Consider the following 15,911-nt stretch of genomic DNA (forward strand, 5'->3'; position numbering starts at 1 on the left):
GGGCAACTGAGTTGAACTGCTATTGTCTTCGTTTTTGAGGAAGGCGTTTTTCAGTTGTCTACTGTACAAGGATGACACTGATGCACTTAACATTTTAAAACCTGAATTCAAATTTTCAAGAGGGTGCAGTGGCTAAGAAGACAGGTACGTCCAGAACTAAACAGCAAGCAGCACATGGCTAACATTGTGATCACTGAACACTCGAAGCACATAACTCCTTTCCATCTTTTGTTTTTAAACTTATTTGAAAGTCAGAGTTACACAGAGAGAAGAGGCAGAGAGAGAGAGAGAGGCCCTCCATCCAATGGTTCACTCCCGAAGTGGCCACAATGGCAGGGCCTGGGCCAGGCTGAAGCCAGGAGCCAGGAACTCCATCCATGTCTCTCACATAGGTGCAGAAGCCCAAGCACTTGACTCATCTGCTGCTGCTTTCCCGGATGCATCAGTAGAGAGCTGGATCAGGAACCCAACACCCAAGACTCCAACCTAACTGTGATATGGGATGCAGGCATTGCAAGTGGCAGCTTAACCCACTGTGCCACAGTGTGGGCCCCAGAAGCCTAAATTCCTATTAATGGGAGACAGTTGAAAAGCAGTCAGTAGGATAGGGGGAAAAACTACAATAAGCTAAAGAGAATCAGGAGTAGGAAGTGGGAAGCTGCAATTTAAATCGGGTGAGCTGGATAGGTAACATTAAGAGGAAAGACACGAAAGAGTTGACAGAAGAAGGCACAAGTAGATCTAGGAAAATGAGGTCACAGGCAAAGAGGATGCCACAGAGTTGAGCGAGATGAACAATGAAAGATGAGGCCTGAGAGGTGGAGGGGCCATAGAGTGGAGTGGAGTGTCTCGTGGCATTTTTTTTTTTTTCTGATGAAAATCTTGCTTTTACTCTAAAAGGAACAGAGGTTACTGAGAGTGATGTGATCCAGTTTTCATTTCCAAGGGATCTTCTGTTCGCTAGGATGAGAGTAAGACATATTAATAAGGCTAGAAGTGGAGAGAACAGCAGCTGGCAATAGAGGACGATGGTCTGACCCAGGAGAGAACTGTCAGGGGTGGGGGTGAGAAGCGGTCAGACCCTGGATATGATGCGAAGGCAGGCACCAGGGATTTCCTGACAGACTAAACATCGAAGAACAGGACTTGGCCCCAAGGCGAAGCTGACGCCCGCTGCTCCCAGGACAACCAACGGGTAAAAACTCAGCTTCTGGTCTTTATCGTTCTGACCTCAGCGATTCTGGCAGCAAACCGCAGTGCAGTAGCGCGGCATCGGCTGATCGAGAACCCGGGAGGCCAGGCGGATGGCCGAGGGGGCAGGCCCAGGACTCCCAGACTAAGGCGAGGGAGCCCCTGCAGGCCAGGCCTGCGGAGCCACTGCACCTGCGCGGAGACGCTGTCAGGTGAAAGTCGCTGCTAAGGTCGACTCACTTCCCTGAGGGTTCAGCACCGCCCCTTGTCGCACAACCTGATGAGCAACAACAGTTTTCCACGTGCGGTAGCGCGCACGGGTCAGGTGGGTAGGCAGAAGCCAATGAGGAAGCGTTTCGCGCAGGTCCTCTCAAGAGGTGGTGGCACCAGTAACGGCTGCCCGCGGAGAGGAGCGGGTGGAGAGGACGCCCCGCGCCTGCTGAGGGAGCGCGAGGCCCGGGTGCCCGCGGCATGGGGAGTGTGCCAGCCCCGGGAGGCCGCGGTGAGGGCCTGGGCCCCAAAGGCGAAGGGAGCTGGTCCTCAGCTTCGCCTGCGCCTCCGCTCTGTGGAAGAGCAGCAGCCATCGGAAGGTGCGGCTGAGGGACGAGGCCGGGTCGCGTTGGAAGGGGGGATTGGAGCGTCCCCGGGATCCTGGCCTGTTTTTTGGTGAGGAGACTGGGCCTTTGGTGGCTGCCCAGGGCTTCGGCTTGCGTGTTCTTGACAGGAGGCAGAGAAAGGAGATGGCCGAAGCACAGAATAGTACGTTTTGTGTTGGGGCTCTGCGCCGCTGGCCAGCTTTCTAGGGCATCGGGGCAGCCCCGGCGCCAGCGCCTGGACGGACTGGGCGGGTGTCGGTCCCCTTGGGGTGAATGTGGGGTCGCCGAGCCAGGCCCGGGCCGCTTGGCTGGACGATCTGTCCCAGGGGGAGACATCCGGTGTAAGGCGCCTTGGGCTCCCCGCCGCAAAAGGCGGAACACCGCTTCCCAAACCATCAAGGTGCCCCTGTGTGTTGGTGTTATTCCGCCCATCCGGCCGTCCGCCGGCCAAGCTCCATTTGTGTTCTTTACACCCGGGGTTGTACTCCGTCCCCGTGACCATGAGTAACTCTGGTGAAAAGGAATCCACCTGCTAATCGAGCTCCGAAGAGTCCCCAGGAGAGGCAGACAGGCAGTTTCCCACTAACCAGAGTGCCTTTTCTTCAGCCTTGTTATGCCGTCATAGGTTATTAGGGAAGGGCTCTGGTGGCACAATCGTCGTTCAAAAAACAGCCACTTCGCTTTGACTTGTAAGTCGTTGGGTAGATATAGGACCCTGAGATGTAAGGTAAAACGCCTTGAATGGCTTCAAGGTAAGGGCAGTATTTTAACCTCTGAGAAGTTTGAAAATAAAACACAAAACAAAACAAAAACTTATCCTAAAATACTCGAGTTTCAAATTTTTTTTTTCCTGACAGCCTTAGCAGAAATCTTAAATTTTATTCATTACAACGTTTGAACGGAACTTGCTTAACCCTGCATCTTTGTTAAACATTTGGAGGAAACGTGTTGCAGCGTATTGTCAGTATCTGTATTAGGCTGTTTAGATTCTCTGCTTGTAGTGCTTAGTTTCCCTGCTAGAGTGAAGACTGGAGTGTTGCTCTTTGGGGTGGGGGGAGTAAAGATTACTCATTTAGACATTTTGGGTTATTTACCTTGATAATTAAATATATTATTACCCCCTCAGAAAGTGACATCTTGAAGACTGAAACCCTTTAAAATGTTTAGGTCTTTTACCTTTTTATCAATAATTTTTGCATATGATGCATCTTCAATATTCACTGATAAAAATTTGATAAATTAGATATCAAAATGCCATGCCTTCTTCACGTATGGCCAGAGTGTTAGTGACAAGGCAAAGCCACGAGAGTTTGCTCAACTTGGCTAAATTCAGATTGCTCCAAGATTAGGTGGATTTCAGAGTTGCAAAGCCTATATAACTGAAGTAACAGGAATGGGTACAAGATACTAAGCTTAATTTTTTAATACTACATTATTTTACTATGTATTCTGAAGATTCTTTTTTTTAAAGGAACAAGTATTAAGATAAGCTCTGTGGGAAACCAATTTTTTCTTTTCTTTTTTAGGATAGTAGAGATGGCTACTCCCCAGTCAGTTTTCATCTTTGCAGTCTGTATTTTGATGATAACAGAACTAACTCTGGCCTCAGAAAAGCTACTATGATATATTAGGTGTGCCAGAGTCAGCATCAGAGCGCCAGATCAAGAAGGCCTTTTACAAAATGGCCATGAAGTTCCACCCTGACAAAAGTGTCCTGATGCTGAAGCAAAATTCAGAGAGATTGCAGAAGGTAAGTAAATGACTCGGAGGTCTCATAGGCATTAGGTAGTAATAAGAATGATAGCTAAGAAGTGCCTGTATTTGAAGGTTTTGTGGAGATGGAGAGCACGTGGTATTTACATATAATGAGATTCTCTGGACTTTCTTTTTAATATAACATAAATTAGATGCCTGAGTGAATGCATGATAGTTAATAGTTTTATTGACATACAGATCTAAAATTGTTGAAAATGTGTTATTTTGTTCTATTATTTTAAAAATTGCTTTTTGTATGTGAAAGGAATTTTACATACCCCAAATCCTTGTCAAATAATAGATGAAACACAATATTACACTAAGTATGTAGATTAAATATAAAATGATTAAAATAGGCTCAAATACCTTGTTACTTTTTATTCATTTGAGCTGCATTTCACAGCTGCATTTGTCTGTGAAGGAAAAGTATGCAACAGATTTTCACTTGAAACGAGTTCTAAAGCCAACTGCTTGTCAGAGCATTCAGTAATTGATGGGTGTAGGTAACTGAGTAAGGAGCTGGAATTAAATACTTACTTTAGCTAGTAAGGAAATAAAACATCTGAAATTCTAGTAATTGTTTATATTTGATGATTTAGTTTTTCAAGAGAAGTAATGATTTTATACAAATGATACAAAGATTGAAGAATTCTAATTGTTGCCCACATACATAGCAATATATACAGCAACGCTAGCATTTATTTAGCAAAATATTTGTTGGGTATTTAACTACAGGTGGCATTGAGTTAACTGTTTTTTTTTTAACTGTTGATAATACAGCAGACAACAAGACAAAGTCCCCAACTTATAACTTACATTTTAATATCCTTATGTATGTAGAGTTTTGCTTTTATTTATGATGTGAAATCCTTCCTGATGGACTTGAATTCACTTATCTGAAGAGGTTTGAATATATGTAATTTTGAATATTTTTGGTACTAAAGCATTTTTTTCTTTTTTAGCAGATGCTAATAGGCAAAAAGAGTGTGATACAGTTGGACACACTGTAAAGGACAGAGAGGTAGTGGAAGCCCTTTTGAGCAATCATTTAACTTCAGTTTTGATTACTTATTTAAATACTGTAGTTTTGTTTCTTGGTCAAAACCAAAGCACTCAGTCCAAGAAGCATTTTGAAAATCACTTCCAGACACGCCAGATGGTTCCAACAGACAAAGGCATCGTTTCCAGGAGTTTTCTTTCAGAGGTGGAGTTTGATGACATGTTTGAAGATATGGAGAAAATGTTTTCTTTTAGTGGCTTTGACACCGCAAATCAGCACACAGTACAGACTGCAAATAGATTCCAAGGATCTAGGAAGCACTGCAGGACTGTCACTCAATGAAGAGGAAATATGGTTACCACATACACTGACTGTTCAGGACAGCAGTTTGTTCTTTTTCTGTTTTCATTAAATTCAACTAGTTGACTCCTCCTCAGTATCTTTGAGGCAAAGCAGTTTTCTTTGAACTATTTGACAAGTGCATGATTTCACTTAATTTAAGCAATTTGATATGGCGGTTAAATATAAATTGTTTTTGACAAATTCAACATTCAGCAGTAGACAAAATCTAATTCTTAATTTCACTAATTAGCAAAGTTTCTTTCTAAAAAGATAGAATTCTTCTGGTCCTTTTATTCTGCATACTCTTGGGCTCACTAATGTGGCTAGTTTTATTACCAAAAAAAGAATGAATTGAGTTTGCCTAATAACATTAGACTAAACCTTGAGAGTTACTGAACATTTAAATTGTGTGAACTTGTGGCCGGCGCCGCGGCTCACTAGGCTAATCCTCCGCCTAGCGGCGCTGGCACACCGGGTTCTAGTCCCGGTAGGGGCTCCGGATTCTGTCCCGGTTGCCCCTCTTCCAGGCCAGCCCTCTGCTGTGGCCAGGGAGTGCAGTGGAGGATGGCCCAGGTGCTTGGGCCCTGCACCCCATGGGAGACCAGGAAAAGCACCTGGCTCCTGGCTCCTGCCATCGGATCAGCGCGGTGCGCTGGCCGCAGCGCGCCAACCGCGGCGGCCATTGGAGGGTGAACCAACGGCAAAGGAAGACCTTTCTCTCTGTCTCTCTCTCTCTCACTGTCCACTCTGCCTGTCAAAAAAAAAATAAAATAAATAAATAAATAAATAAATTGTGTGAACTTGAATGATTTTTGCCGTGAAACCTTTGATAATTTTAAATTGCATGCTCTGTAGCATCTGTGACGTGAGTTGCTAAGTGTACATGGAACTGTATAATTGAGTCAGCAAAGGAAAACAATATCTTGGTTAATTGCCAATGAAAGCTTTAGAAAGGGAAGGTTTGTTGTTTACCACAGAATCATGCCTTTCTATAGTAGAACTGAGGGAAGTAAGTGATTGTATAGCTCATTGTCATTTGGACAGAAAAAAGTTGCAAACTTAGGTAATATTGCCAAGAGACAATTATGTGTTTGGTCCCTGTCTAATGATTTTATATTGTTGAAATCATGGCTACTTAGACACCTTTCCACATTTCTTTCTTAGTTGTTGGCATTCTAGGTGTAATATTTTTAAATCCTAAAAAATGTGTGCTTTTGCTTTCAGATAGACTTATTTCTTTAGTTCTGCACTTTCCACATTATACTCCATTTGAGTATTAATCCTGTGGATACATATTAAAACTAGTAAATGGCCCATACAGTATTGCATGTGAGAGAAATATAAACATTTACAAGCTGATAGTTACTGTTGTCATTTTATTGTTAACAGTTTATAATGCAGTTCTGGAGGAATGGATGGTATATAAGCCATGGGGAATATGCTGATCGTGGGCAGTATTCCCAAACTTGTGACTTTCCTGAAAATGCTGATAGAACAGAATTGATGGCATTTGATACTAAAAATACTGGAAGCTAAAGTTAAATAGAAAGTTCTCGAAACTAGAGCTCAAGTCAGTGTTTGGGTGCCAAAATCTTACTTTATTGATACTTACTGAAAATTGCTGGGATATTGACAGTTATTTTCCAGTGCTTGATATGTAACAAGATGGCCTGTGATACCTGACCTTTTGATCAATATTAAATGTTTCTTCTTTCATACTTTATCATTAATCACTGGTTTCCATTTATAATAATAATAATTTATAATAATAAATGATTTATAATTATTTAATTTATAATTACTATACGATATATTAATATAATATATAATAATATAATTTAATTATTTACTTATAATTTTAAATAATTTATAATAAAAATTATTTCTCCCATATTGCGTTTGGAATTTCTAATTGTATTTGTATTCTTTCATTAGCATTATTTTAAATTCAACTATGAATATTAAATACTACTATTTCTAGATTTGGCCAGTGACTGAATGATTGAAAATTTCATCCTTTATTGACTACACACACACACACACACACTCTCTCTCTCTCTCTCTCTCTTCCTAATAATGGAATTAATATCTGGTAGTTTAGCTCTTTTAAATTTAAGCCATGAAATTGGTCTCTTTTAGTGTAATGACTTAAGATTCCCATCACCAATGAGTAATATATATCCAATCTGGTATTTGCTTTGCTTTTTCCACCCAGTGTTGCAACAGAGCTACTCAGGTTTCTATGTTAGTTCCATTTAATATGAGAAGAACTCTTTCTTATAACCCTGTATTTTATTATGTTGAGGCCCTTAACTGTGCTGCCCAATACCATACTATCCGTGTGTGTCCTCTGAATTTAAATTAATATGAATTCTTTTAAAAATTTTTATGTATTTGAAAGATGAGAGAGAGAGAACACACAGAAATCGATCTTGTTCACTCCCCAAATACAGTACCAAGGACTGGGCCAGACCAAAGTCAGGAACCCAGAATTCAACACAGGTCTATTATATAGGTGGCAGGGACCAAGCTGCTAGAGCCACTACCTGCCATAGATCAGCAGGAAGCTGGAGTCCAGAGTGGAACAGGGGATTGAAACTAGGCACATCCAAGTGACATCTTAACTACCACATCAAATGCCTGATCCAAATTAAATAAAAATTAAACTTTTAAGTCCAAAGTCACATCAGGCATATTTCAAATGCTCGATGGGCTCATGTCACTAGTGACCAGTATTTGGAAGTGAATAGATCAAGAACATCTACATAAAGTCCTCTTGGGCATTATTGCTGGAAGGTCTTGGTTCCCTTACCTCCCATTATCAAACATTTTTTGCTTTTGTCTCAGGTGGCCCCTTCATTAGTGCTTTAATAATTATTAAGATTATTAATTTGGCTGGCGCCATGGCTCAATAGGCTAATCCTCTGCCTTGCGGCGCTGGCACACCAGGTTCTAGTCCTGGGCGGGGTGCCGGATTCTGTCCCGGTTGCTCCCCTTCCAGGCCAGCTCTCTGCTATGGCCCAAGTGCTTGGGCCCTGCACCCCATGGGAGACCAGGAGAAGCACCTGGCTCCTGCCTTCAGATCAGCGTGGTGCGCCGGCCGCGACGGCATTGGAGGGTGAACCAATGGCAAATGGAAGACCTTTCTCTCTGTCTGTCTCTCTCACTATCCACTCTGCCTGTCCAAAAAAAAAAAAAAGTATGACAGAGTAACTACATTTTTTCATGATGTTGCATGAAGTTTTCTAACACCATTGAACAACCATCAATTCTACTGCTTAAAGGAAGTGATTTGTGTCTTATGCTAAAATCTGTACCCATGTTGACCTACTTTAAATCCCTATTTTCCCCTCTTCTATGATTATTCTGTCTAATCTTGTACCAGTATCTAACTGGTAGAATTTTTAAGAATTTGCTCATCTTTCCTCTCTTCCTTCTCCTTTTCCTCCTGTTCTCCTCCTCTTCCATTTCTTTCTTTGATTTTTTTAATTTTTTTAAAAGTCTAGTTGTAAAGCTGTATAGTTCTGCATACATTCCTACAGACTTACTTCTAAGGGTACAGTTTAAAAACTTGTCAAGGGGCTATAAATCTCATTAAGTTTGGTGGTAAAATTGCCATCTTAATTGTTAAAGTGATCATATTAAGTGTTAAAGTGCACATATAGATAGGATTAAGTGTTAAAGTGATCATATAAATAGGATCAAGTGTGGGATGATTATAGTAGATAGAATTACAAAGCAGAGAATGTTCCAACATGGGAAGCAGTGAACACACTGCAGACTCATAGGATAACAATTGCTTTAAGTAACACTCTGGCATCAGAATCAGCCATTAAGGCTTACTGGTCTAACTGAAAAGCCTATGAGAGCATTTCAGGTGTGGAAAGCCAAGTCACTGTGGCAAAAAAAAGTTCTACAAGAAGGATCTCTGTGAGTGAGATCCTAGTGAAAATAAGTGTCCCTCAAAGAAGGATGTACTTTTCTTCAAAGGGAGGAGAGAACTTCTACTTTGCTTATGGCCTTGTCCAGATACTGACAGAGTTTGTGAACTCAGAAGGCTTCCATGGCCTAGACAGCTCATGTCAAGAGCCTCAGGTGGTCACAGATGTCATACAAAAGAGTGTTATTAAATTGACAACAGGAGTCACTGTGCACTAACTCCCCACGCAGGACCTCTGTCCTCAATGAGTTGTATTATGAGAGTTAACTATAAAACTAGTTCTCAAACAGATTGTGTGTTTGTGTGTGTACAAATTTTTGAAATCTGTACTTAGAATAGGGTTGGTCTTCTGTGTACAGAGTTAATTAAAAATGAATGTCAATGGAGAATGAGACTGGGAATGGGAGAGGAGACTGGGGTGGGAGTGTGGATGGGAGAGCAGGTATGGTGGGAAGAATAACTGTATTCCTAAAGTTGTACTTGTGAAATTTGTATTCCTTAAAAATAAATTTTAAACAATAAATAAAAAGTAAAGTCTATGAGCATTGTAAATCATAACATTTTAAACAACAATTTTAAAGCTTATATTTCAAGTTAATTGATACAAGATTACATTTCAAATAGTAATTGAGGGAAATTTAGAATTTTATCTTTTGGGGACTTTCTTAACAGGAACAACACACTGCCCTTTTTTTGAAAAAATTATTTTATTATTTGAAAGAGTTAGAGATGGAGAGACAGAAAATAAGACAGATCTTGGATCTGCTGCTTCACTCCCCAAATGGCTGCAATGGCCAGGGCTGGGCCAAGCTGAAGCCAGGAGCCAGGTACCTCTTCCAGGTATCCCATCTGTGTGCAGGGGCCCAAGGATTGGGCTATCCTCTGCTGCTTTCTCAGGCAAATGGGCACGTAGCTGTATTGGAAGTGGAGCAGCTGGCATTTGAACCAGTACCCCATGAGCTGCCAGTGTCACAGATGGTGGCCTTGTTTGTTACACCACAATGCTGGTCCTAGTATGTTGCCTTTTAAATTATTCACATTTTATATTCCACAAGACAGTTTTAAAATGTAGTTCTATGAATTTTGTGCATTTCTTGTTCAAAATATATTTTTATTCCTAATCTTTCCCTAGTGCTACTGTAAATGCAGTTTTCAAACTCATTTAATTTTTGGTAGAGGATGACAATATAAATTGCAACCTCCAAGAGACTGCACTTTTGTAAAAAGAAGTGTTCAGTTAATACAGTTTAGTTTTCTCGTCACATGCTATTTGATAAGCAATGATAATTTTACCCATTATCCCAGTTATCTCTAATTGGGTCTTACTTACAAAGCAGTGTTAAACAAGAGTGGTGATAGAAAATATCATTGCAGCATTTCTAAATCTGCAATCCATATCTGTATCTAAACTATGTGTCAATTTATATTTATATAGCATAGTGTCAAGAATAAATGACTTAATTGATTGCCTATTTAAGTCAAACTTGAATGTCCAATTTTTATCAAATACTTCTATAATGTTGAAGAAGTATCGTAAGCATTTTGAATTGAAGTTATTGTGACAAATTATATTAAAAACTTCTGAAATACTGCATTTTTTCAAATCTAATCAGAATATAATTAATTATGCATTATTATTGGATTAATCTCCTGTACTACATTTGTAACTATTTGGAGTTTATGTCCAAAAAGAGAAACTGCCTTATAATTTTACAAACTAGCCAGTACTGACCTTTCCATTTTCATTCATATTAACACAGAACTCTACTGCATTCCTCTTTTTTTTCTGGCCAATAAATAATATTTATTTATGATTGTTTTTGTCCTTTTGATTTTTATTATGCAAAGTTTCTAACACAGAAGAAGGAAGAATGTTATAATGAACCTCCATGTCTTATCATGCAGTCTTGAATACATACCACTTTTTTGCTAACCTGGTTCTGTATAATCTTTCTTGTTTTTCCTTTTTTTTTCTCTTTTTTAAACTTTTATTTCATAAACAAAAATTTCCAAAGTACAGCTTTTGGATTACAGTGGCTTTTTCCCCCACATAACCTCCCTCCCACCCGGAACCATCCCATCTCCCGCTTTCTCTCCCATCCCATTCACATCAAGATTCATTTTCAATTATCTTTATATGCAGAAGATCAATTTAGTATATGCAAAGTAAAGATTTCAACAGTTTGCAGCCACAAAGAAACACAAAGTATAAAGTACCTTTTGAGTACTAGTTATACTGTTAATTCACATAGTACAACACATTAAGGACAGAGATCCTACATGAGGAGTAAGTACACAGAAATTCCTGTTGTTGATTTAACAATTGATGCTCTTATTTATGGCGACAGTAATCACCCTAGTCTCTTGTCATGAGTGGCCAAGGCTATGGAAGCCTTTTGCGTTTTCCAATTCTGATCTTATTTAGACAAAGTCATAGTCAAAGTGAAAGTTCTCTCCTCCCTTCAGAGAAATGTACCTCCTTCTTTGATGGCCCATTCTATCTGCTGGGATTTCACTCACAGAGATCTTTCATTTAGGTCATTTTATTTTTTTTTTTTTTTTGCCAGTGTCTTGGCTTTCCATACCTGAAATACTCTCATGGGCTTTTTAGCCAGATCCAAAGGCCTGAAGGGCTGATTCTGAGGCCATAACGCTCTTTAAGACATCTGCCATTCTATGAGTCTGCTGTGTATCCCACTTCTCATGTTGGATTGTTCTTTCTTTTTAATTCTATCAGTTAGTATTAGCAGACACTAGTCTTGTTTATGTGATCCATTTGACTCTCAGTCCTATCATTAGGATCAATTATGAACTGAAACTGATCACTTTGACTAGTGAGATGGCATTGGTACATGCCACCTTGATGGGATTGAATTGGAATCCCCTGGCACATATCTAACTCTACCATTTGGGGCAAGTCTGATTGAGCAAGTGCCGAACTGTACATCTCCTCCCTCTTTTATTCCCAATCTTATATTTAACAAGGATCACTTTTCAGTTAAATTTAAACTTAATTAAAACTTAAATTAAATTAAATAAAACTTAAATTTAAACTTAAATTTTAATTTAAATAATTGTGTGTTCATTACAGAGTTCAATCAATAGTATTAAGTAGAACCACAGAAAATACGAAAAGGGATAAAGTATTAAGTTATTCCTCCACAGTCAGAACAAGGGCTGATCAAGTCATTGTTTCTCATAGTGTCATTTCACTTCAATAGGTTTCCTTTTTGGTGCTCAGTTACTTGTCACCTATCAGGGAGAACATATGATATTTGTTATTTGGGACTGGCTTAATTCAATCAGCATGGTGTTTTCCAGATTCCTCCATTTTGTTGCAAATGACAAGATTTCATTGCCTTTTTTGCTGCTGTATAGTATTCTATAGAGTACATATCCCATAATTTCTTTTTCCAGTCTACTGTTGCTGGGCATTTAGGTTGATTCCAGGTCTTAGCTATTGTGAATTGAGCTGCAATAAACATTGATGTGCAGAAAGTTCTTTCATTTGCAAATTTAATTTCCATTGGGTAAATTCCAAGGAGTGGGATGGCTGGGTTGTATGGTAGGGCTATATTCAGGTTTCTGAGCAATCTGCAAACTGATTTCCTAGCGGTTTTATAAGTTCGCATTCTCAGCAACAGTGGGTTAGTGTCCCTTTCCCCCCACATCCTCACCAGCATCTGTTGTTGGTAGATTTCTGTATGTGAGCCATTGTAACCTGGGTAAGGTGAAACCTCATTGTGGTTTTGATTTGCATTTCCCTGATTGCTAGCGACCTTGAACATTTTTTCATGTGCCTGTTGGTCATTTGTATTTCCTCTTTTGAAAAATGTCTATTGAGGTCCTTGACCCATCTCTTAAGTGGGTTGTTGTTTTGTTGTTGTGGAATTTCTTGATCTCTTTGTAGATTCAGGTTACTAATCCTTTATTTGTTGCATGGTTTGCAAATATTTTTTCCCATTCTGTTGGTTGCCTCTTCACTTTCCTGACTGTTTCTTTGGCAGTGTAGAGTCTTCTCAATTTGGTGTAATCCCAATTGTTAATTTTGGCTTTGACTGCATGTGCCTCCAGGGTCTTTTCCAAGAAGTCTTTGCCTGTGCCTATATCTTGCAGGATTTCTCCAATGTTCTCTAATAATTTGATGCAGTCAGGTCACAGATTTAGATCTTTAATCCATGTTGAGTGGATTTTTGTGAAAGCTGTAAGATAGGGGTCTTGCTTCATGTTTCTGCACATGGAAATCCAGTTTTCCCAGCACCATTTATTGAATAGACTATCCTTGCTCCAGGAATTGGTTTTAGATCCTTGATCAAATATAAGTTGGCTGTCCATGTTTGGGTTGATTTCTGGTGTTTCTATTCTGTTCCATTGGTCTATCCATCTGTTTCTGTACCAGTACCATGCTGTTTTGATTACAACTGCCCTGTAGTATTGCTGAAATCTGGTATTGTTATGCCTCCGGCTTTCTTTTTGTTGTACAAGATTGCTTTTGCTATTCCAGATCTCCTATATCTCCATATAAATTTTGCATCATTTTTTCCATATCTGAGAAGTCTTTGGTATTTTGATTGGTATTGCATTGAATGTATAAATTGCTTTTGGAAGAATGGACATTTTGATGATATTGATTCTTCCAATCCATGAGCATGGAAGATTTTTCCATTTGTTGGTATCCTCTTCTATTTCTTTCTTTAAGATTTTGTAATTCTCATTATAGAGATCTTTAACGTCCTTGGTTAAGTTTATTCCAATGTATTTGATTGTTTTTGTGGCTATTGTGAATGGGATTGATCTTGCTAGTTCTTTCTCAGCCATGGCATTGCCTGTGTATACAAAGGCTGTTGAGTTTTGTGCATTAGTTTTATATCCTGCTACTTTGCCAAAGTCTTCTATGAGTTCTAATAGTCTCTTAGTAGAGTTCTTTGGGTCCTCTAAATAAAGAATCATATCATCCTCAAAGAAGGATAGTTTGACTTCTTCCTTCCCAATTTGTATCCCTTTAATTTGTTTTTCTTGCCTGATGGCTCTGGCTAAAACTTCCAGAACTATATTGAACAGCAGTGGTAAGAGTGGGCATCCCTGTCTGGTACCAGATCTCAGTGGAAATGCTTCCAACTTTTCCCCATTCAATAGGATGCTGGCCGTGGGTTTTTCATAAATTGCTTTGAATATATTGAGGAATGTTCCTTCTATACCCAGTTTGCTTAGAGTTTTCATCATGAAAGGGTGTTGTATTTTATCACATGCTTTCTGTGCATCTATTGAGATAATCATATGGTTTTTCTTCTGCAGTCTGTTAATGTGGTGTATCACAGTGATTCCTTTGTGAACACGGAAACATCCCTGCATACCAGGGATAAATCCCACTTGCTCTGGTTGGATGATCTTTCTGATGTGTTGTTGCATTCTATTGGCCACAATTTTATTGAGGGTTTCTGTGTCAATGTTCATCAGGGAAATTGGTCTATAATTTTCTTTCAATGCTGCATCTTTTTTAGGCTTAGAGATTAAGGTGATTCTGGCTTCATAGAAAGAATTTGGGAGGATTCCCTCTGTTTCGATTGTTCTGAATAGTTTGAGAAGAAATGGAGCTAGTTCTTCTTTAAGTGCCTTGTAGAATTCAGCAGTGAATCCATCTGGTCCTGGGCTTTCCTTTGTTGGGAGGGCCTTTATTACTGATTCAATTTCTGTCTCAGTTATGGGTCTGTTAAGGTTTTCTTTGTCTTCATGGTACAATTTAGGTAGGTTGCATGTGTTCAGGAATCTATCCATTGATAGTAGATTTCCCAGTTTGCTGGCATGTAACTCTTTGTAGTAAATTCTGATGACTCTTTTTATTTCTGTGGTGTCTTGTTACATTCCCTTTTTCATCTCTGATTTTATTGATTTGTGTCTTTTCTTTGTTTAGTTATTTGGGCCAATGGGGTGTCAATTTTGTTTATTTTTTCCAAAAAACAGCTTTTCATTTGGCTGATCTTTTGTAATGTTTTTTGGATTCAATTCTGTTGATTTCTTCTCTAGTTATTTCTCTTCTACTAGTTTTGGGTCTGGTTTGCTGCAGTTTTTCCTAGATCCTTGAGATGCATTGAAAGCTCATTTATTTGGTGCCTTTCCAATTTCTTGATGTAGGCACCTATTGCTATAAACTTTCCTGTTAACACTGCTTTTGCTGTATCCCATAAGTTTTGATATGTTGTGCTGTTATCCTCATTTGCTTCCAGAAAGTTTTTTGAATTCTCTTTTGATTTCTTCTATGACCGAGTGTTCATTCAGGAGCATGTTGCTCAGTCTCCATGTGTTTGCATGTGCTCTAGGGATTCCTGAGTTGCTAATGTCCAACTTCATTTCACTGTGGTCTGAGAAGCTCCATGGTATGATTCCAATTCTTTTGAATTTGCTGACCTGCTTTATGGCCTAGTATGTGGTCAGTCCTCGAGTAGGTTCCATGTACTGCTGAAAAGAATGTAAATTCTTTAAGTGTAGGATTGAAAGTTCTGTAGATATCTGTTAGATCCATTTGGGCTATAGTGTGGATTAAATCTGCTGTTTCCTTGTTGATCTTCTGTCTAGTTGATCTGTCTATTTCTGAAAGTGGAGTATTGAAGTCCCCCAGTAATATTGTATTGGAGTCTAAGTCTCCCTTTAAGTCCCTTAACATATCTTTTAAATAAACCAGTGCCCTGTAATTAGGTGCATATACATTGATAATCGTTATATCTTCCTGTTGAATTGATCCCTTACTCATTATATAGTGCCCCTCTTTGTCTCTCTTAATAATTTTTGTGTTAAAGTTTACTTTGTCTGATATTAAGATAGCTACGCCAGCTTTTTTGGTTTCTGTTGGCATGGAATATCTTTTTCCAGCCTTTCACTTTCAGTCTGTATGCATCTTTGTTGGAATGATGTGTTTCTTGTAAGGAGCAAATAGATGGGTTTTGGTTTTTAATCCATTCAGCCAATCTGTGTCTTTTAACTGGAGAGTTGAGGCCGTTAACATTCAATGTGATTATTGATAAGTGGTGACTTTGCCCTGCCATTTTCCCAAAGATATTTCTAATATATGCTTGGAACTTCCTGTCATCTT

At 39.3% G+C, this 15,911-nt stretch overlaps 1 protein-coding gene across 1 annotated transcript in view; it reads left to right on the plus strand.

Annotated features, from left to right (window-relative positions):
* The window catches only part of LOC138848879 (uncharacterized), a 65,490-nt gene that overhangs the window by 24,671 nt on the left and 24,908 nt on the right, over positions 1 to 15,911 (plus strand). The window contains exon 4 of the mRNA XM_070069886.1: positions 3,314 to 3,537. The gene's annotated coding sequence lies outside the window, so the exon portion shown is untranslated. The remainder of the gene's footprint in view (positions 1 to 3,313; positions 3,538 to 15,911) is intronic.

This window comes from Oryctolagus cuniculus, chromosome 3 (genome assembly GCF_964237555.1).
Source record: "Oryctolagus cuniculus chromosome 3, mOryCun1.1, whole genome shotgun sequence".
Taxonomy (NCBI): Eukaryota; Metazoa; Chordata; class Mammalia; order Lagomorpha; family Leporidae; genus Oryctolagus; species Oryctolagus cuniculus.